The sequence below is a fragment of the Anomaloglossus baeobatrachus genome, chromosome 1 (assembly GCF_048569485.1).
Source record: "Anomaloglossus baeobatrachus isolate aAnoBae1 chromosome 1, aAnoBae1.hap1, whole genome shotgun sequence".
NCBI lineage: Eukaryota > Metazoa > Chordata > Amphibia > Anura > Aromobatidae > Anomaloglossus > Anomaloglossus baeobatrachus.
This window is the reverse complement of record NC_134353.1, coordinates 305,047,922-305,070,733: the sequence shown is the minus strand read 5'-3', so window position 1 is coordinate 305,070,733 and position 22,812 is coordinate 305,047,922.

Genomic DNA, 22,812 nt, shown 5'->3' with positions numbered 1-22,812 from the left:
CCGGCGTCCAGCGATGTCCTCTGCAGCCCGTTCTCCCTGCTGCTTCTGAGCCGGCTCATTATTGTTGCGCATATTCATTATGCGCGACACTGCCGACCCGGAAGCAGCTGCTGCGGGGGTCACCGTCGGCCGGATGCTGCACCGCGGGAGCGACCAGCACCATGGAGAGCAGGAGCGAGCACAGGTGAGCTGTTTTCTAAGTGCAATCACGGGCCACGGAGAACGGAGCCCGGATTGCACTTAGACAACCTACGTGTGCCGTGAATCACGGCACATGCAGGGACATGTGCGTGTTTTACACGCCAGTGAAAAAAGTCACTGTTTTTCACTGACGTGTGAAACGGGCCTAAAATTGCTAATACAGCCTCTGCCTTTATATGGATCCCTGATATAAGATTGACCATATCAAACACCTGATTCCAAAACATTTTCACCTTTGGAAATGACCACCAAACATGTCAGAGGATTACTGAAGCAAGACAACCCTCCAGCAAAGAGTGGAACTATAGGGGACAAATTTGACTAAATGTACCGGGTACATATGCCAGCCCATACGGTATGTATTTCCTGAATTTGTTCCACATGGTTCAAGCAGGCCAAGAACCTGTGGATCTATTTTGCAGTGGCCTGCTGGCTTGATAGAGGGAGAGAAAGGGACAGTTCATGTTCCCATTTAAAATTTTTACATCAGATGAGGAAAAATTCAAAAAATTCTAAATTAGAGATAGACCTTTAACAGTTATAGGTAATTTCCGACCAGAATAACCTTTATGTTTAGGCTTAGGCAAAGAATTTAATAATATATATCTTATTTTAAGCTATTGGTAAAAACAGTGCAGTGGGAGTGAGAACTTTATTTCCATATCTGAAAATTGAATTAAATTAGACCCATCAAACAAGTGTTCAAGGGCATATCTACTCTGCGCATCTCACTTTGAAAGATTATTGTCCGGAATATATACTTCCAGGGTTCTGAGTGATACCTCATATTACAGAAAAGTAGCACATTTCTCAACCCATTGTAGTCACCAATAAAGAAGACCAACCATAGTAAGGAAAGGAGGTTTACATTTAGATGACTTAGGCTGTTTTTATACCTCCGGTTTTAGCAGAGCCGGCCAATCCGGCTCTAAAACCAATGCAATGGATGCGGTGACAAAACCGCATCCTTTGCATAAGTTTTTGACATGTCCCGTCCGTTTTTTGCCGCTTGCGGCAGGCTACTGAGCATGCGCAGTGGAAAAAACGCATGCGGCGGCCGGATGCGGTGTTTGCCGCAGGACGCCGCATGCGGCATCCATAGGCATGCATTGCAAATCGCGCCGCATCGGCCGTATGCGGCGCAATGCATTTTTTTTTGCCGGACAAAAAAACATGCCAGGCAACGTTCCATCCGGCCGCCACATGGGCTAAATCTGCCGCATGCGGCAAAAACCAGACGGAACGCAAGCCCATGCGGCACAATACGGCACTAATGTAAGTCTATGCAAAAAAAACGCAATCGGCGGCCAAAAAAAATGGTTGCGGTTTTTCTGCAAAGTTCCAGATTGTGCCGCACAGGAAAAAACGGATGTGTGAAAGCAGCCTTAAAGAGTTTCATCTCCAAAAGACTCTGAGTTGAACAAGATGGGGAAAGAAAGACTCTATTTGAAGCCTTGTATGTTTGGGATCACCCATCCATCAGTCCTATGTGGCTTCCAATAGTGCTGCTTTATGGTAGGCCTGTAAATTTGGAATCCACATACCCCCAAGTTCAATTGGAAAGGTTATTGTCTGAAAAGCAATTCTCCTTTTTTTCCTGGCCCGGATGAATTTCCCAACTTGTGCTTGCAGTTTCCCTATAAGTCTACCTGGACATTTTAGAGGGAGGCATCTAAAGAAATAAATAATTTTAATAATTTTGGGTAGATACAGCATGTTAATGTCCTGGATCCTGACAAGCCATTAAACTGGAAGATAGGCAAAGCGAGACAGATCCACAGCCAAACCCTTATAAAAAAACATCCATATTACTCTGAATTAATCGTTGTAAATAGGTTAAAGTAATTCCTAAATATGGGATACCCTTTTCTTCCCGTTTAAAACGTTAAAGCTGAGACAATTTTTTGTCTGCAGAGGCTGTATGAACAAAGGAAAGATGAGAGATTTAGCTGTGCTCAATGTATAATAACAGACCAAAGAAAATGAGGAAAGAGAAAACGCGATGGCCCAAAGTGAATTTTTGATATTAGTGTAAGATATAGTAGTATCATCCGCATAAAGACCTACAATGTGGTTAACTTCACCTATTAAGATACCTGAAAAATTCTATGTCAGATCTTATCAATTCTACTAAAGGTTCTACCGCCAAGGCATAGATGATTGGAGAAAATGGGCATCCTTGGCAGGTCCCATTTAAAATGAAAAAATTCTTTGAAACAAAACCCAAGGTGACTACCACAGCATTTGGATTTGATTAGAGGAACATTACCACAGACTTAAACCCAGTAAGACCAAACATATCCAGAACTCCTTCCAAGAACCCCCAGTGTAATCTATCCAACCCTTTCTCTGCATCAAGAGACAGGAGCACACTGGATTTATTTCTCATTTCAATCATCCCTATCAGGTCAATTAATCTCTTTGTGCCGTCTTTTGCCTGTCTCCTATCCACAAAAGAAACCTGGTCATGGGCAAAAAAAGAAGGAGGAATCTTATGTAGTCTAGAAGTGAGGAGCTTGGAATAAATTTTGATATCAAAATTGAGTAATGATATATGCCTAAAGTTCTCATGAGAAGTAGGGGGTTTGCCAAATTTGAGTATGGTAGAAATAGCAGCTTCTAAATTTGTAGGGTGTATATTAGATGTTGACTGCCAACCCTGAACGATTCTCAATAAGTACGGAGCAAGAATGTATTAAAACTGGCAATAATAGAAATTAGGAAGCCTAACTGGGCCATAAGCAAAGTTACATTTTGCAAATTTAACTGTCTGATGGATTTCAGAAACAGTAAAAGGATATTAAGAAAATCAAGCTGAGTTGTAGTCACTTGAGACAGGCCCACAGAGTCGAGAAATAATTGGATTTCATTTGGTGTAGGTTGTTAGGTTGAGGAGTAGTTGTATGATTTTCAAATTATACAAACTAGAATTGTGGTCCGCAAAAGCATTTGCAATATCAATGGGATTCAAAATTTCACTATCATTGGGACCTACCAGGAATTCAATCTTATTTTTTATTTCTTGTTTTTTTTTCACCCTTCTAGCTAATAATGCCCCTGACCTGTCACCCATTTTATAGAAATTCTTTTTTGTTTTTCTCAGATTTTTTTTATACAAGGACAAGAATAGAAAATGCTAATAAACTGAGAATTACTTTAGAGGTGACCGAGGAGAGAGTTGCTTTTTTTGGAATCTTCTAATTTTTTTATTTGCTGTAAAATATTTGCAATGGCAAGAGACAACTTTAATACAAACTCCTTTTCGTAATATTTTGTGGGCCATCCATAAAGATTCATCTGAGACTGCTCCATTATCATTAAAGGAAAAAAAAGTCTGTTATTTTAACAGATATCTCTTCCTCTAATTTCTCTTTGAATAAGATATACTCATTTAGGTGAGAACTGGGGGATGAATTAATGAAAAGGTTTTCTCTGATGGTCAGAAAAATAGGGGCATGATCAGACTAAATTATCAGCCCAATTGACGCGTCATCACATATTTGGATAATTTTTGAACTAAGTAATTGTCTAATCTACTATAAGAACAATGCCTTGATGAAAAAAAGTATAATCTCTTTCATCCCCGTGAAGATAGCGTCATACGTCATACTACCCTTGCAAACTTCAAACGGAACCTGAAAACACACCTGTTCAGAAATGCCTACAATCTACAATGAACTCGCTGCCGCCCGACCACCGTGCGGAGCTGCCGCCCGACCACCGTGCGGAGCTGCCGCCCGACCACCGTGCGGAGCTGCCGCCCGACCACCGTGCGGAGCTGCCGCCCGACCACCGTGCGGAGCTGCCGCCCGACCACCGTGCGGAGCTGCCGCCCGACTACCGTGCGGAGCCGCCGCCTGACCTACACCCCACCTATTGTCTCCTCCCCATAATCCTATAGAATGTAAGCCCGCAAGGGTAGGGCCCTCTTCCCTCTGTACTAGTCTGTCTACTGTAACTTGTATACGTATTTTGTATGTAACCCCCCTTCTCATGTACAGCACCATGGAATTAATGGTGCTCTATAAATAAATAATAATAATAATAATACGTCATGGAAATGATGTTCTGACATTAAAAAGCTCATTCCTTCTGATAGGCAGACTTAAAGGAGCTGGGATGTGGGAGGCACCACAATTGAGCTCCTTTAGACACCTCATTAAGTTTTTTTAAAAATTTGCAGAGAAAACCAATTAAAGAGGTATTGGGAACATACTGTATTTAGTGTAGTCTATATTATTCAAAGAACATAACATTATGATATACCGGCCATCAGCATCAATAAATAAATCATGTAATTTAAATATAACAGATTTATTGACGAGAATGCAAACCTCATCCTTCTCCAAAGCATTGATGTGAACTATGTAAGGGATATCCAAATAAAGCAACCTAGAATTAACATCTCTTAGTAGATGTGTTTCTTGGTTGCAAACAATTTTACATTTAGCTTTAACAATTTCCCTCCACAGAATCGACCATTTTGGTGGTGAGTTTATCCCTTTCATATTAAATGACATAAATTTTAACCCCATCTTACCAAGTAAAGCATTTTAAAAAACAAGCAAGCCCCAGGAACAGGTAGTGAAGTATAGTAAGGAAAGGGAGGGGAGAGGAAAAGAGGAGAAAAACACACAACCATACATACATAGATTAAACCAAATATACAAATTAACAAACTGATTGGCAACTAAAAGGCCCATCTGAGTGGTTAACCCTCCGTCACATACAATAGGCCTGACAGGCACATCTCTTTTACTTTCATTTCTCCTTCCTCACCAGATTGTGAGGAAATCCCCTCCCTCCAGGTAGTCTCCTGGCTCTAGCAGCTCTCTGAAACCTCATACCACAGTTGGATTGCAGAGCTTCAGGAGGACAGATATAACTGTGCTAATCTCTCAGGCTCATTGTATGTGAACACGTCACACTCAATAAGGTTGGTATTTTATGTTTTTATTCATCACATGCTCTGCAAGTGTAATTTTTCTGGGGAAACTTCAGGATCTAATTCTGAATGAATATGTGTTTAATAGTACTTAAGGTACCTTAAAATTAAGTTTGTTTCCATAAATTTTCTTTGTAGAGTTTTTTGACAGAGTCGAACTGGGGACTATTTGGTGGGAGTCTTGAAATGTTTGTGTTTCAGAGTTATTAGTTTTATGTTAAGTAAATGGGATTTTTTGCACCTGATAATGTGTAGTCTCTTTTATTACATCCCTATGAAGGTCACTGATCACTTTTAGAGCACTGAAATTGCAAACATTAGATAATATAGGTATTTTTCTAGCCTGCGCCTGACAGTCACATTGTATGTGAACTCGTTAGAACCGATATTGTATGTGACGGAGGGTTAAAAACAACACCGCACCAGCTAACACTATGGGTGTGGCTGTCAGAAAATTAAAAAGTAGAAAAATCTGCCAAGAACAAACCAGCTTAGGCTTAAACCTTTTAAGAGAGAGGCCAATCTTCGTACAGTTTCTTCTGCCAAACTACATGAGCAGGAGGAGACTTTTGAATGTATCAAAATGTTCCAAGAGAGGAGAAGCTTCACTAATTGTGCATGGAATTGGCAAACAAAGCATGAACCAGCCTGTAAAACAATGATCATCACACGGAACTCCCATCTACAGTATATGGTATTCCATTCTCTCTCAGGAGTTAAGTGAGAGGAGCAAACTCCTTGCATTTCATTAAGCTGACAGAATACCAATAGTTGAGAGAGAGAGAGAGAGAGAGTGTGAGACAGTCGGGGGATCCTGACTGTACCGCACACAAACGCATGGCAAAAGCATGTCAACGCATGTTGACATGATTCCATTGCAAATGCATTAAAATGAAAACTCATTTGTACTGGATCCATTTTTGCATTAACAAAAAGGTTCAGGAAGCATGTTAAAAAAATGTAGTGTGAAAGCACTCTTACTAAGTGACCTTTTCATTTTTTGTACGAAGTAACTATACTGAGCTTTTGAGCTTTTTCATTTCCTGTGAGCTACTGTTTTTGAGAAGGGAATAGTTGTTTTTTAAAAATGCTAATTTAAAATTGTCCAAAATCGAGACATTTAACTTTCCAAGTCTCAAATTGTGCATGTAACAAATGTTTTGGTTTTTTTGGCACATTTGTTTCACTAGCCAAATTTCTCCTATGTACACAGCACTAGAGATGAGCAAACTTGTTCAAAAAAGTTTACAAATCTCAAATTCCGCACGAGCCTTGCCCATTCAGATGCTGATTTGGATTCCCGAATAGTTTTCGCAATCTCAAAATCGCAAAATTCAGCCTTTGTTCTGTAACTCTTCGCCTTTGCAGTAATACTTTTCTTCTACCTTATTATGACTTTGGCTACTATAGGGGTGCTGTATGATCAGCGGGGGGAAGTGTTTGATGAAGGGAGGGAATTACTTACCAGTTTCCCTACTCTGGGTACCTCCAGCTGTGACTGCAGGTAAACTCAGTGACGTCACCGCTCACATCTACGGCTCAGTTCGTGTCTGCCTGAAATTGTAGCAGGCAGATCTGTTTTCTAATGTGACTGTGAGCTGCAACTTCAGTATGTGTGGATTTAATCAGACCAGGGTCAGGGTAACTCAGATTTTAATAAATTGGAGAAAGAGTGTGTTTTTTTTAAATAAAGGATTTTAATGTGTTTTGTGTTTATTTCTTTATACTTACAGAATTTACCTCTACCCATTACTAATCCAGGGTTTAGTGACAGCTGAGATTTTGGACAAAAATTATTATTACTCCAATATTACCCCTTATACTACCCAATTGCCACCACACCAAGGAAATCAGGATGAGCTGAGAAAAGTGCCGAAATATTTTATTTAAATAATTTAAAAAAAATACCTTGTATTTTTATACATAACTAAGATATTGCACACGGCTGGGGGCTGCAGCCTCTAGCCATCTGCTTTATCAGCGCTGGGTATTAAGGGAACCATACATCATTTTTTAATGTATTTATTTTTTTTACACCACTGTAGGGACACTGTAGAGACACATGCGATTCCAACCAATCACAGATGCTGTTCCAGAGGGTGGGGGCGCTGTCTGACTGCAACCAATCATAGTTGATGGGACTTAAAGTGGTTGGGGGCAGCAGTGAATATGTATTGGTGCAAATGATCAGACCCTGAAGTATTGTTACAGCCATGGGGAAGTTCAGCACGTGTAACTGTGCTGTTTTATTCCTTATTTTCTTTCTTTTGCAGCCCTCTGGCCCTTACTGACACCATTTTATAACACATAAATTCTGGTCCCCTACACTTATATGGGGTTCGGCATTTGGGGATAAGGGTGGGGTCAAGTTTCAGAAAAAAAACTTGCCACATCAAAATAAAAGGACTTTATTATTCAGGCAATCAAAAAAATCCCAAAAATGTAAAGTTTTGACCCCTATATTTGGGTCTTCATCAGACACTGAAATTAGATAAATATAGAAAAGGAAAACAAATAAATCTACTTGTGTGATCTGCAAAGGTAGATTATAACAAAAACATTTATATATCTCATATTAATGTCCACATGAATATTATATCCCATTCCATTTAGAGACAACATGATCACAGTATATTTCAACCTGAGAAAAATCAACCAACCAATATATTCTTGAGTGGAAATATGCCTTTAAGATGATGACACAGTCGAAATTACTGTGAGATCTTTAATAAAAATCTATAAAAGAGAATGGCTTAGAACATGAGCTTATTTTAAGAAATTGTATATAAGTGCACAAATAGTTGTAAATTTAACATTATAATAATTATGTGGAATGTTTATCACAGTTCAGAACAAAGCACCTTATAATGTAAAGAATGTCCCCACTAAGTTAAGTGGAATGAAAGAGAAGTGGAGTTAATCAAAATGGAATATATAAAAAATATATGGAAATGTCACATATGATCACAAGTGTGCTGTGTAACATAGAACTTTAGTGCGGCAGTAAAAGAGCAACTCACCAGATTGCTGTTCTGTATAGATATAATGGCACAGTATAGCAGAGCATCTTACATTCAGGCAGGAGAGCACACAGATCAGTGTGAGATGCACGTGTTAGGCTAAGTATACACTTGCATTGTTTTGCATCAGTCGCAATCCATCGCCTTGAGGAATTATTGTATCCTGCAAAATATTTTGCAGGAATCAGTTTTTTTCCCCATAGACGTCTGTTAGCAACGGATTGTTACTGATGGCCCTACGTTGCATCTGCCGCGTGACGGATCAGTTGCTTACTGACTGACCATCAGGCGGGAGCAATGCTGAATGTAACATTTTTTGCGCGTGGCAGATCATTTTTTTGCTGTGAGCATGCGCACAGTAAAAATCCATGATCGACTGTAAATTCACTTCCAGTTCCAGCGGCCGGAACTATCAGCTGATCACCCAGAGGTCGGCTTTTGTGAACAATGGCCGGCCGCCGGGCGATCAGCTGATTATTCACAAAAGTTGGCTGCCGGCCAATCAGCTGATCGTTCACAAAAGCCGGCAACCGGTAAAACAGTAAAAAAAAAAAGACAACGGATTTTTTTGCAGCATTAGTCACATCAGTTGTGCCACTCTCTGCAACGCATCAGTTGCATCAGTCACACAACTGATTTGCAAGTGTGAACTTAGCCTTATAAACCGCTGAAGTAAAGTCTCAGCAAGTGACATAAAGGGAGAGGGAGGATGGAGATAAGTAAACAGAGAAGCCTGCTATTGCTAGGTATTTTTTTTTTAATATTAATAGTTGCTAGATAATAAGCATACTGTATGTGGGACAAAGAGGCAGAGAAAAGGTGATAACTTCTGAGAATGTAACATAAAGAGGGATGGCGACAAGTAAACACAGAAGCCACATGCTACTGGATAGTGAGCATAAGGAGGATGAGATGAGGATAGGAGGCTGAGGAATGAAAAGGTGAAAAGCATGTGATATGACTTCAAATATTGCTAAGTGATATATAAGTAAATGGTCAGAGAAGGGAGACGGTATTATTATTGTTGCAATATTTTGTCAAATGTATAAAATAAAAATAATAAAATAAAATAAATGAGATACAGTAAGCGTTCAAGTACACGCATATACACACACATACACACATTCTATTATTAACCCACATTTATACACTCATATACACACACACAAATACATATATGTATATATATATATGTATATATATATATATATATATATATATATATATATATATATATATATATATTCACACACAGTTATAAACCTGCACATATGGGATTTTTTTTAGTTTGTGCTGGTTTGGCACACCCGAATAGCCACGGGTTTGCTTATCACTACACAGCGCACCAATACAGTGCCGGGATTCTAATGCTACTTTTTTGGACAATTATCCAACTAACAATACTTATCATATCATTTTTCAGAAGACAATTGAGTTTTGTTTTTAAAAAATTGAAAAAATATTAAAAATGAAGACATTTAACTGTGCATATATATATTTTTTATCACCTGTTTTACTACTTTGCTTTGTTGACACATTTTGCCTTCAAAGGGTGTATATACCTTCCTATGATTTCTTTTCCTTTTTGGCAATACTTGAATCATTGAGTTTGAAGGTTAATTAGCGTGTTGTACAAAAGTTTAGTAAAGAAAAAAGTGTGAATAGTAATAGATAAGGTGATATACAAGAAAAATAAAACCATGGCTAAGAATGTGGCCACTACGAGCAGCAGTACCACCACTACTGGAACACGCCATCAAAGCCGGAGTACTACCAAATGCAGGCAATAATTGAGTCCTTTGTCTCTTGCAACCATACTAGTGAAGAGCAGGCAAAGGTTGTTATGGAATATAGGGCACATATATTGGGTCAAACTAGAAAAATTGCCGGCACTTCCTAATCTCATAGTCTGAATTGGTGGATACTGAACATGAAATACAATATCTAAAAAAACAGTTGCGCTGAAGTAAAGGGAAGGAGAAAAAACAAGTATCTAGATGTGAACATTGGAATATGAATCTGCATTACTGCCAAGAAAACATGAAAAAAAATTCTTGAAAAATATGAGATACTTAGCATATAAAGGTAGCCAAATTTACTTGTGCCTAGATACCACGTCAAGGTTTAACTCTCATCTGGTTCCTACTCTAATTGCTGTGCCTCTCTTGTCCAATCTGAACTTTTATATGGGCTAGAATAGAACCTGCAAAAGGAAAATTAAAAACACCTGAAATAATTGGGAGGAGTGCACTGACAAAGGACATGACTCCATATTACAAACTAGAAAAATTTCTGACACATCCTAATCTCATAGTCTGAACTGGTTCATACTGAACATGACATACAATATTTAAAAAAACAGTTGCTCTCAAGTAGAGTTGAGCGCGGTTCGCGGTTCGAGGTTCTCCAGTTCTAGGCTCGAGTGATTTTGGGGCCTATTCTAGATCGAACTAGAACTCGAGCTTTTTGCAAAAGCTCGATAGTTCTAGAAACGTACGAGAATGGTTCTAGCAGCAAAAAAACAGCTAATTCCTAGCTGGCTTTCCGCTGTAATAGTGTAAGTCACTCTGTGACTCACACTATTATGACATTTCAGTGTATAGTGTGCGGGAACAGCGCCTTCAGATCACTGCTGTTTGTATAATGGCGATCGCCATTTTTTTTTCCTTGTCTTCCTTCCCTAAGCGCGCGCGTCTTGTGGGGCGGGCCAGCATGTCAGCCAATCCCAGACACACACACAGCTAAGTGGACTTTTAGCCAGAGAAGCAACGGCATGTGTGATAGGATGTCCATGTCACATGTCCCTGCATTATAAAACCGGACATTTTCCTCCAGGACGCCAATATCTCTTCTGCGTCTTTGGTGTCAGACATCACTGTCGCAGCTCCGTCCTGAGTCCTATCGCTGATACAGCTGTATACACAGCGCTGGACAGCTTAGGGAGAGCACTTTCTATCAGTCCTTTTAAGGGCTCAAACCGGTAAGGTCAGAGCCATAGGTGACAGGTCCTGAAAACAGCGACAGCGTCTGTGTAGCCAAGGTCAGGGATTTCGTCGCTGCATTTCACCATTAGGAGGGAATAGAAAGGCAGGCTTCCATTCCTCTACCCAGAGCCCCACAATCCTGGCACTGTACCCTCCTGTCCTCTGCACACTCCAACTCTTTTTAACTAAGCCATTATGCTAGCAAACACTCAGTATACCTAGTGGCATCCTAAACGTGACGATTGTACTTTTGTGTAGTCACACTAGTGCAAAGATATTTGCAGCACGTCTGCCTGCATTGCACACTCAAACTCTTTTTAACTAAGCCATTATACTAGCAAACAGTCAGTGTACCTAGTGGCATCCTAAACGTGGCTATTGTACTTTTGTGTAGTCAAACTAGTGGAAAGATATTTGCAGCATGTCTGCCTGCATTGCACACTCCAACTCTTTTTAACTAAGCCATTATACTAGCAGTCAGTGTACCTAGTGGCATCCTAAACGTGGCTATTGTACTTTTGTGTAGTCAAACTAGTGCAAAGATATTTGCAGCACGTCTGCCTGCATTGCACACTCAAACTTTTTTTAACTAAGCCATTATACTAGCAAACAGTCAGTGTACCTAGTGGCATCCTAAACGTGGCTATTGGACTTTTGTGTAGTCAAACTAGTGGAAAGATATTTGCAGCATGTCTGCCTGCATTGCACACTCCAACTCTTTTTAACTAAGCCATTATACTAGCAGTCAGTGTACCTAGTGGCATCCTAAACGTGGCTATTGTACTTTTGTGTAGTCAAACTAGTGCAAAGATATTTGCAGCACGTCTGCCTGCATTGCACACTCCAACTCTTTTTAACTAAGCCATTATACTAGAAAACAGTCAGTGTACCTAGTGGCATCCTAAACGTGGCTATTGTACTTTTGTCTAGTCACACTATTGCAAAGATATTTGCAGCACCTCTGCCTGCATTGCACACTCCAACTCTTTTTAACTAAGCCATTATACTAGCAAACAGTCAGTGTACCTAGTGGCATCCTAAACGTGGCTATTGTACTCTTGTCTAGTCACACTATTGCAAAGATATTTGCAGCACCTCTGCCTGCATTGCACACTCCAACTCTTTTAACTAAGCCATTATACTAGCAAACACTCAGTGTACCTAGTGGCATCCTAAACGTGACTATTGTACTTTTGTGTAGTCACACTAGTGCAAAGATATTTGCAGCACGTCTGCCTGCATTGCACACTCAAACTCTTTTTAACTAAGCCATTATACTAGCAAACAGTCAGTGTACCTAGTGGCATCCTAAAAGTGGCTATTGTACTTTTGTGTAGTCAAACTAGTGCAAAGATATTTGCAGCACGTCTGCCTGCATTGCACACTCAAACTTTTTTTAACTAAGCCATTATACTAGCAAACAGTCAGTGTACCTAGTGGCATCCTAAACGTGGCTATTGGACTTTTGTGTAGTCAAACTAGTGGAAAGATATTTGCAGCATGTCTGCCTGCATTGCACACTCCAACTCTTTTTAACTAAGCCATTATACTAGCAGTCAGTGTACCTAGTGGCATCCTAAACGTGGCTATTGTACTTTTGTGTAGTCAAACTAGTGCAAAGATATTTGCAGCACGTCTGCCTGCATTGCACACTCCAACTCTTTTTAACTAAGCCATTATACTAGAAAACAGTCAGTGTACCTAGTGGCATCCTAAACGTGGCTATTGTACTTTTGTCTAGTCACACTATTGCAAAGATATTTGCAGCACCTCTGCCTGCATTGCACACTCCAACTCTTTTTAACTAAGCCATTATACTAGCAAACAGTCAGTGTACCTAGTGGCATCCTAAACGTGGCTATTGTACTCTTGTCTAGTCACACTATTGCAAAGATATTTGCAGCACCTCTGCCTGCATTGCACACTCCAACTCTTTTAACTAAGCCATTATACTAGCAAACACTCAGTGTACCTAGTGGCATCCTAAACGTGACTATTGTACTTTTGTGTAGTCACACTAGTGCAAAGATATTTGCAGCACGTCTGCCTGCATTGCACACTCAAACTCTTTTTAACTAAGCCATTATACTAGCAAACAGTCAGTGTACCTAGTGGCATCCTAAACGTGGCTATTGTACTTTTGTGTAGTCAAACTAGTGCAAAGATATTTGCAGCACGTCTGCCTGCATTGCACACTCAAACTTTTTTTAACTAAGCCATTATACTAGCAAACAGTCAGTGTACCTAGTGGCATCCTAAACGTGGCTATTGTACTTTTGTCTAGTCACACTATTGCAAAGATATTTGCAGCACCTCTGCCTGCATTGCACACTCCAACTCTTTTTAACTAAGCCATTATACTAGCAAACAGTCAGTGTACCTAGTGGCATCCTAAACGTGGCTATTGTACTTTTGTGTAGTCAAACTAGTGCAAAGATATTTGCAGCACGTCTGCCTGCATTGCACACTCAAACTTTTTTTAATTAAGCCATTATACTAGCAAACAGTCAGTGTACCTAGTGGCATCCTAAACGTGGCTATTGGACTTTTGTGTAGTCAAACTAGTGGAAAGATATTTGCAGCATGTCTGCCTGCATTGCACACTCCAACTCTTTTTAACTAAGCCATTATACTAGCAAACAGTCAGTGTACCTAGTGGCATCCTAAACGTGGCTATTGTACTTTTGTCTAGTCACACTATTGCAAAGATATTTGCAGCACCTCTGCCTGCATTGCACACTCCAACTCTTTTTAACTAAGCCATTATACTAGCAAACAGTCAGTGTACCTAGTGGCATCCTAAACGTGGCTATTGTACTTTTGTCTAGTCACACTATTGCAAAGATATTTGCAGCACCTCTGCCTGCATTGCACACTCCAACTCTTTTTAACTAAGCCATTATACTAGCAAACAGTCAGTGTACCTAGTGGCATCCTAAACGTGGCTATTTAGATAATAGTGATGAAAATCCGGTCTTTGAGCGCTAATAATGGATTTGAATCTGGAGGTTCTTTTGAAGATAAGGCTTTATTATTAAATAAATAGATAACGCTCTTGTTATCACTTCACATCGCGTTTCAGCAAGATCCCCTTGCTTTCCTCAGGTGTAACAAGAGCTAATGCACATAAAATTTATAGGTGAACAACCCCTTAGGTGGGGCTTATGGGTGTGACATACATACAACTAATTAAACCCATAATTGTTAAAAGGATTTTTTTTGAAAGATTTGTTTTAAAAGAATTTTTTTAAAAAGATTTTTTTAAAAAAGAGGTCGGATAAATTTGTAATAAATTTCTTAGTAAAATCTCTAGACATAATAAAATAAATAAAACCATAAAACAATTATGTCAATTAGAAACACGGTTTACACAAGCTTATTATAAATAAATACATGTATTATAATAACATATTTAAATTATATTATTTTGCCCTTTACCCTGTTGTAATAAGCGTATGCATATACATACATATACGTGCACACATATATAATTATATATAGGGATATAGAGAGGTACAGATACATTGATGTAGGAGAAAAGAAGGATCCTAATTACCAAATTCTTTGTTTATCCGAATTATGTTTTACATACTAGTTTTGCAATATTACCAGTATCAATTTATATGGATTTATATTTTTCCCCCCTTATATACATACAATTTATTGGTAATAAATTTTATTTATATTTTTATTCCCTTTATTCTCTTTTTTCATTTTAATTTTTATTTTATTTATACATTTCATTTACTTCTTAATATATGCATATGCACGTGTATAAGCACACACATATACATACACATACATATATACACACACAATCCCATATATCTCCCTATATGCATGCATGCACATACATATACATACACACGCTATCCCCTGCATAACTATTTCTTTGAATATATCCTTCTATTATTTTATTTTCTGAATTATATAGTCATTAAAATTGTTATCATTGTTTGGCAACATTATCTAGCATTACATTGTGGCCTTCCGGAGCTAGTGTACCCAATTTGAAGATCCAATAGCTCTCCTTTTTAATAAGCTTATTCAATGCCCTTGGATCCTTATTATCAATAGAATCTATTATTGTAAGTTTCATTTTTGGGTCCCTATTGTGTACATTATTATAATGTCTTGATACACTATGAAAAAGATATCCATTTTTTATATTATGCCGGTGTTTGTTCAACCTTGCATGTAATTCTTGAATAGTTCTTCCCACGTATTGGATACCACAGGGGCACTCCAATAGATAGACTACATATGTGGAGTGACAATCATATCTTTGTTTTATTATAAAAGTTTCCCCTGTGGTTTTTGACGTGTAAGTTTTTTCTCCCTTAGTGATTACCTTGCAGCATAGACATTTCGGTGTATGGCATGGGAAACATCCCCATTGGTTTGGGTTGCTCATCCTAACAGCTAGGGATTTCTGGATCACATTACTTGGTGCAATTAAATTACCCAGATTCCTATTTTTCTTGTATATAATAATAGGTCTGTCTGGTATCTGATCTATTAATATAGGGTCACTTTTTAGTATGAACCAATATTTTTTAATTAGCTTTTCAATATGGGTTCTTGGTTGGCAAAATGTAGTAACAAGACTCCATTTGGAAAGTTTGGTTTTTTCTTCCTTATTTCTGTCATTCACTTGTTTAGGTTGTGCACATATTTTCTGAGTCAGAGGATTTGTTTTTTTGTATGCATCCTGTATTAGTTTTTTGGGGTATCCTTTTTCCAGAAATCTTTGTTTCAGTATTTTACACTCATTTATATAGTCTATATCTACCATACAGTTCTTTCTGATTCTTCTATACTGCCCATAGGGTATATTTCTGACCCATCTTGGTAAGTGTCCACTATTGTATTTTAAATAACTATTTACATCTACTGGTTTAAAATGTGTGGATGTAATAATTATTCCATTTTCATTTAAATTAATCTGTAAATCTAGAAATTGAATAGTCTTAGTGGAGTAGGTAGCTGTAAATGATAAACCCCATTCGTTTCTATTGATGTCCTCTATAAATTCTGTTATTTCATCCAACGGGCCTTTCCATATAATGAAGAGGTCATCAATGAAACGACGGTAATGTGCTATATGTTTTTTAAAAATAGAATTCATGATGTAGACGGACTCGAACGCACCCATGAATAGATTGGCATAGCTTGGTGCGAATCGCGTCCCCATCGCACATCCCCTGATCTGTTGGTAAAAAACACCCTCAAAGGTGAATACATTGTTCTCTAAAATAAATTGTATTGCTTTTAGAAGGAAATTACGTTGTTCTACTGAGATTTCCATATCTTTTAGTAGTGCCTTTTCAATGGCTGATAAGCCCCTGGTGTGTGTAATATTATTATATAGTGAACAAACATCAATTGTAAAGAGTACACTGTTCTTCAATGGAGGTAGGGCCAGTACTTCCCTAATTAGTTGGGTTGAATCTCTTAAATAGGACTCTAGCTTTATCACGTAATCTTGTAGAAATAGATCCACATAGTGGGATAGGTAGAGAGAGGGGAGCCAGCACGATCTGAAATTGGCATGCATAATATAAAAAGTGAAAATTCACAGATTTATTCCAACTGTACTACAATAAAAAAAATGAGATTTTTAGCAAATAATTGATCAATTTTTTGAGCCACCCCTGCCAACGTCACGGCAAATCTCAATAGGGGGGTCCTACTCTACATTCTGTATTTCATGTGCCATGCGGCCTCCTAGATAAAGTTAAAAGCAGAACCATAATAGAGCACACATACCTGTAACCTGTATATAACCGCTTCTATGTTGCAAAAAAGGCACCTGTGGATAGAGACCAGCCCAGGTCCCAGCATGTGGAGCAAGCCCTACACATACCAGGACTATATCAGAACTGATCCTCCCAGTGTCAAACAGCAACCATTGATAAAGGCGGACCAGATCCAAGATGGTGCTAAATTAGCATTGCCTGTGGAAAGGGATGAGGTAACTGAATCTGAACAGCTACCAACAGGAGGAATACATAGCAAACCAAAATCAGGCGTGCATGGCATGGTGGTGACCGGCCACCAGAATTTGTAGCATAACTACGACCAAACAGAGAGAGAGGGGAGCCAGCACGATCTGAAATTGGCATGCATAATATAAAAAGTGAAAATTCACAGATTTATTCCAACTGTACTACAATAAAAAAAAAATGAGATTTTTAGCAAATAATTGATCAATTTTTTGAGCCACCCCTGCCAACGTCACGGCAAATCTCAATAGGGGGGTCCTACTCTACATTCTGTATTTCATGTGCCATGCGGCCTCCTAGATAAAGTTAAAAGCAGAACCATAATAGAGCACACATACCTGTAACCTGTATATAACCGCTTCTATGTTGCAAAAAAGGCACCTGTGGATAGAGACCAGCCCAGGTCCCAGCATGTGGAGCAAGCCCTACACATACCAGGACTATATCAGAACTGATCCTCCCAGTGTCAAACAGCAACCATTGATAAAGGCGGACCAGATCCAAGATGGTGCTTAATTAGCATTGCCTGTGGAAAGGGATGAGGTAACTGAATCTGAACAGCTACCAACAGGAGGAATACATAGCAAACCAAAATCAGGCGTGCATGGCATGGTGGTGACCGGCCACCAGAATTTGTAGCATAACTACGACCAAACAGAGAGAGAGGGGAGCCAGCACGATCTGAAATTGGCATGCATAATATAAAAAGTGAAAATAGACAGATTTATTCCAACTGTACTACAATAAAAAAAATGAGATTTTTAGCAAATAATTGATCAATTTTTTGAGCCACCCCTGCCAACGTCACGGCAAATCTCAATAGGGGGGTCCTACTCTACATTCTGTATTTCATGTGCCATGCGGCCTCCTAGATAAAGTTAAAAGCAGAACCATAATAGAGCACACATACCTGTAACCTGTATATAACCGCTTCTATGTTGCAAAAAAGGCACCTGTGGATAGAGACCAGCCCAGGTCCCAGCATGTGGAGCAAGCCCTACACATACCAGGACTATATCAGAACTATATCAGAACTGATCCTCCCAGTGTCAAACAGCAACCATTGATAAAGGCGGACCAGATCCAAGATGGTGCTTAATTAGCATTGCCTGTGGAATATAATGAAGAGGTCATTAATGAAACGACGGTAATGTGCTATATGTTTTTTAAAAATAGAATTCATGATGTAGACGGACTCGAACGCACCCATGAATAGATTGGCATAGCTTGGTGCGAATCGCGTCCCCATCGCACATCCCCTGATCTGTTGGTAAAAAACACCCTCAAAGGTGAATACATTGTTCTCTAAAATAAATTGTATTGCTTTTAGAAGGAAATTACGTTGTTCTACTGAGATTTCCATATCTTTTAGTAGTGCCTTTTCAATGGCTGATAAGCCCCTGGTGTGTGTAATATTATTATATAGTGAACAAACATCCATTGTAAGGAGTACACTGTTCTTCAATGGAGGTAGGGCCAGTACTTCCCTAATTAGTTGGGTTGAATCTCTTAAATAGGACTCTAGCTTTATCACGTAATCTTGTAGAAATAGATCCACATAGTGGGATAGGTTACTGGTTATCGAATTAACCCCTGAGATGATTGGACGTCCTGGTGGGTTAATCGGGTCTTTATGTATCTTTGGTAGGTAATAGAAATATGGTATTGAGTATTTTGTAATATCCAGGAATTTTTTCTCTTTTTTGTTTAATATTCCATTTTGTGAGGCTTCCTTTATAATCACGTTATAATCCTCTAGGATTTGGAGTGACGGATCCTTGTCCAGGGTTAAATAGTAATCATTATCATTAAGAATCTTTTTTCCTTCATCTACATACCATGTTCTATTCATTACTACTATCCCTCCCCCTTTATCTGCTCTTTTTATAATGATGTTTTTATTGTCTCGTAGTGTTGTAATAGCCCTTTGTTCTTCTTTAGTGAGGTTCTTTCTTGTTATTGTGTTATTGAAGGATCTGATGTCCTTCAATATTAATTGTTGAAAAGTCTCAATCTGAGATCCTTTATGGTGTAGTGGATAAAAATTACTTCTTGGGTTTTTTGGAGCAACATGTTTAATATTCATTTCTGTTGTTGTTTCATTGGTATCCTGTTTTGTTAGAGGTTGCTGTCCTATTTTTCCTTTTTCTTCAATTAAAAAATGTCTTTGGATGGTAATTTTTTTGAAAAATTCATTTAAATCAAGATATAGTGAAAAAATATGCAATCCTGCTGTTGGGCTGAAGGATAAGCCATGGCCTAAGAGGGATTTTTCTCCATCTGATAAAATGTGGTTGGAAATGTTGAAAATCCCGGTTATATTCATAGATTTATTTTTATTATTATTTTTATTTTTATTTTTTGATTCATTTATTTCATTTATTTTTATTTGGCTTTTTTGGTTTTTATCTGATCCGTTTAATGATATTAGTTTGTCTCTGTTGAGTGAGCTTAGTTGTCTCTTTATTTCATCTATTGAATTTTTGTTTTTTTCTGAGTGGTTTTCTGATCGTTCATTATTTCTTCCCTGGTTACATCTGGTTCCTCCTCTACATCCTCTCCTTCTCTTTTTCTCTTGAAGTGTTGTCCTGGGGCCACCCGAAAATAATGAGTAATTTTCATTGTATTTATATTATTAGGCTTATTTAGACTACTTTCACTTGGAGGGCTGATAGGTTTTTCTATTTTAGGAGGGGATGTACCTGATTGTAGGAGGTTATGTGATTCATTATCTCCGTGTATTGTGAATAGAGATAGATCGAGTAACTGAATGCTATTCTCATCTCCTTCATTAGATTTATTTATATCGTCACTATTTATGGCTAATTCTGTATTAAGGGTTTCATCCCTGTCATCATTAATCCAATTTATTATAATAGATGATATTGGCGGGATTTCATCCTTGTTTGTAGATATGGTCCCGTTGCGTTTCATGGGGCTACTGTGATTAGATATTATATCGGTATCTTGAAAATGTGGTTTTTCCGTGGTGGGAGTGTCGCATCTTTTACTATTTATTCTGCCATTTTTTAATTTGGATTTGTGAGTTTCATAGTAGTTCCTCTGTTTTTCCGATATTAAACAACTGTTGATTTCTATATTTTTTATATTTTTGGTACTTTTATTTTTATTCTTATTGGGTTTATCTTTAGTCAGTTCTCTGTTCGTTTTTCCTCTTAAACTTTTTATATCAGTATTTAAAGTGGTGTTGTCACTATTGATTTCTGAATTCCTAAAGTTATTGTCAATTTCCATAGTATCACTATCCTTAATGTTTTCATATCTGTCTTTTAAGTATTTTATAGCTTTTTTCTTTATTAATTCTTCTTCATATTTGTTCAGTGTTATTTTTAATATAAGGTCTATTTCTTTGTTATTCTATTTCTTACATTTTCAAGATACCGATATAATATCTAATCACAGTAGCCCCATGAAACGCAACGGGACCATATCTACAAACAAGGATGAAATCCCGCCAATATCATCTATTATAATAGAAAGGATTAATGATGACAGGGATGAAACCCTTAATACAGAATTAGCCATAAATAGTGACGATATAAATAAATCTAATGAAGGAGATGAGAATAGCATTCAGTTACTCGATCTATCTCTATTCACAATACACGGAGATAATGAATCACATAACCTCCTACAATCAGGTACATCCCCTCCTAAAATAGAAAAACCTATCAGCCCTCCAAGTGAAAGTAGTCTAAATAAGCCTAATAATATAAATACAATGAAAATTACTCATTATTTTCGGGTGGCCCCAGGACAACACTTCAAGAGAAAAAGAGAAGGAGAGGATGTAGAGGAGGAACCAGATGTAACCAGGGAAGAAATAATGAACGATCAGAAAACCACTCAGAAAAAAACAAAAATTCAATAGATGAAATAAAGAGACAACTAAGCTCACTCAACAGAGACAAACTAATATCATTAAACGGATCAGATAAAAACCAAAAAAGCCAAATAAAAATAAATGAAATAAATGAATCAAAAAATAAAAATAAAAATAATAATAAAAATAAATCTATGAATATAACCGGGATTTTCAACATTTCCAACCACATTTTATCAGATGGAGAAAAATCCCTCTTAGGCCATGGCTTATCTTTCAGCCCAACAGCAGGATTGCATATTTTTTCACTATATCTTGATTTAAATGAATTTTTCAAAAAAATTACCATCCAAAGACATTTTTTAATTGAAGAAAAAGGAAAAATAGGACAGCAACCTCTAACAAAACAGGATACCAATGAAACAACAACAGAAATGAATATTAAACATGTTGCTCCAAAAAACCCAAGAAGTAATTTTTATCCACTACACCATAAAGGATCTCAGATTGAGACTTTTCAACAATTAATATTGAAGGACATCAGATCCTTCAATAACACAATAACAAGAAAGAACCTCACTAAAGAAGAACAAAGGGCTATTACAACACTACGAGACAATAAAAACATCATTATAAAAAGAGCAGATAAAGGGGGAGGGATAGTAGTAATGAATAGAACATGGTATGTAGATGAAGGAAAAAAGATTCTTAATGATAATGATTACTATTTAACCCTGGACAAGGATCCGTCACTCCAAATCCTAGAGGATTATAACGTGATTATAAAGGAAGCCTCACAAAATGGAATATTAAACAAAAAAGAGAAAAAATTCCTGGATATTACAAAATACTCAATACCATATTTCTATTACCTACCAAAGATACATAAAGACCCGATTAACCCACCAGGACGTCCAATCATCTCAGGGGTTAATTCGATAACCAGTAACCTATCCCACTATGTGGATCTATTTCTACAAGATTACGTGATAAAGCTAGAGTCCTATTTAAGAGATTCAACCCAACTAATTAGGGAAGTACTGGCCCTACCTCCATTGAAGAACAGTGTACTCCTTACAATGGATGTTTGTTCACTATATAATAATATTACACACACCAGGGGCTTATCAGCCATTGAAAAGGCACTACTAAAAGATATGGAAATCTCAGTAGAACAACGTAATTTCCTTCTAAAAGCAATACAATTTATTTTAGAGAACAATGTATTCACCTTTGAGGGTGTTTTTTACCAACAGATCAGGGGATGTGCGATGGGGACGCGATTCGCACCAAGCTATGCCAATCTATTCATGGGTGCGTTCGAGTCCGTCTACATCATGAATTCTATTTTTAAAAAACATATAGCACATTACCGTCGTTTCATTAATGACCTCTTCGTTATATGGAAAGGCCCGTTGGATGAAATAACAGAATTTATAGAGGACATCAATAGAAACGAATGGGGTTTATCATTTACAGCTACCTACTCCACTAAGACTATTCAATTTCTAGATTTACAGATTAATTTAAATGAAAATGGAATAATTACTACATCCACACATTTTAAACCAGTAGATGTAAATAGTTATTTAAAATACAATAGTGGACACTTACCAAGATGGGTCAGAAATATACCCTATGGGCAGTATAGAAGAATCAGAAAGAACTGTACGGTAGATATAGACTATATGAATGAGTGTAAAATACTGAAACAAAGATTTCTGGAAAAAGGATACCCCAAAAAACTAATACAGGATGCATACAAAAAAACAAATCCTCTGACTCAGAAAATATGTGCACAACCTAAACAAGT